Below are 1,810 nucleotides of genomic sequence, written 5' to 3' on the forward strand. Positions count from 1 at the left end.
GTCCTGTGCGTGTAATGCTGACCAATCATTTAACTTCTCTGAATTTCTTTCTCGTCTTCTCTGACAGTTCTTAGCATATATTGTCTCCATTTATCTTATAGGATTCTTATGAAGAGCGGATAAAATAGTATTATGAATATGCTTTCTAAATATAAAAGCTTTATATAGAACGTTGAATTTAAATCAATTAAATCTTTTTTAGTTAAATTTAGTTGAATTAAATGTGCATTAAGTTTTATGGGAATGTCCTTCCTATCTAGTCATATGTTCTGAGGAAAACAGAACATATATTATGCTGAAGGTAAAAGGTTGCTTTTGGTGGACCATAGACATTCCATTTCATTTGTCTGAAGCAAAACAGAATAGTCTAAAATATATGAGCACGTACTTTACATTGATCTCAAAGGTCAGTGGTAACGATCACCTTGATTGAAATAAGCTGAGGTGTGGAAGATGGATGGAATGCGGGTTCTGTGAGGAGAGGGTTAGGGGAATCCCATATTCTCCCCATAATTTATTCAGTGGTGCCAGAGCTGGGGTTCTCTATAAAGCCCAGTGAGACTTTTTCTGTTTCAAAATAGGAGCAGTATCCTTACTTAGCAAAAGTACACGATGGGAGAATAGGAGCATCAAAGTCAAAGCTCTTTGTAGATGGTAGGCAGCACAAGTGAAAAACCAAGTCTCAGACTGGGAGAAATTGTTTGCAATACTTAAAATTGTCAGGATTAGTATCCAGAGTACGTGAAAAAGCTCCTACAAATCAATGAACAGATGACAACCATGTATTAATATAGCAGTTCTCAAACTTCTTGGGCTCAACACCCCTTCACACACTTAAAAATTGAGACTCCAACAGAGTGTGTGTGTACAGGTTCTATCGATATTTATAGTCTTAGAAGGAATTTTATTAAAAAATACAGGTTATAAAATTCTACAATTATGAAAAAGAACTTTTGAAGTTTAATGAGAGGAATTGTCTTACATTTCTGAAAATTTCTTTGTCTGGCTTCATGAAATACAGCTGGATTCTCATATCGGCTTCTGCAACCAGTCTGTTGCTCAATGTTTACAGTATATGAAGAAAATGGAGCCTCACGTGGGTCAGAAATTGGAAAAGGAAGGACCTTGTGGTCCAGTCTGGAATCCCCAGGGTCCTCAGACGGTGCTTAGACCACATTAGAAAAATGAATCAGTTTTTGAGCAGAAAAAGCTTGAATAGTTAAAAAGTGTGAAAAGATGGTCGTCATTACTGATAACCAGGGGAGTATGACTTAATGGTTTCATGCTTTCAGACCGGCAGAAGGCAAAAAGTCTCCCAAGAGCAAGATTGAATGTTAGTGAGGATGAAGAAATGAGAATTGACTTCTTCTGAAGTAAAATTGATTCCATTTGATGATGTCCGTGAAAGTTGAAGATATGGATAGCCTGTGACCCTTGGCTGTGTGACCCTGGGCACACAGCTAGAGTCTCCCTTCTGAGAGTCCACAGAGCAGCGTGATTTCTGTCCACAGATAGGTGATTGCTATGCTCCTGGAAGCTTGAGGAACAGTACATCAGAGACGCATGCATGTGTGCACAGGCATGTTATGACTACACCGATGCTCACAGCTGAATTGTGTGTATCTAGGAGAGGTTGAAAACACCTAAATGTCCATGAACAAGAAAATGGGTAAACTGTGGCCTATTTATAAGATGGTAAACAATTGAGCAGTTAAAATGAGTGAACCTGATCTGTAATATCAGTGGATAGCTGTTGAGAAAGAATGTTGGGTGAAAATAAGCTGTCAGAAAATGAAATGTCTGCCATTTA

The sequence above is a fragment of the Hyaena hyaena genome, unplaced genomic scaffold (genome assembly GCF_003009895.1).
Source record: "Hyaena hyaena isolate Hyena2069 unplaced genomic scaffold, ASM300989v1 scaffold_310, whole genome shotgun sequence".
Classification (NCBI taxonomy): domain Eukaryota; kingdom Metazoa; phylum Chordata; class Mammalia; order Carnivora; family Hyaenidae; genus Hyaena; species Hyaena hyaena.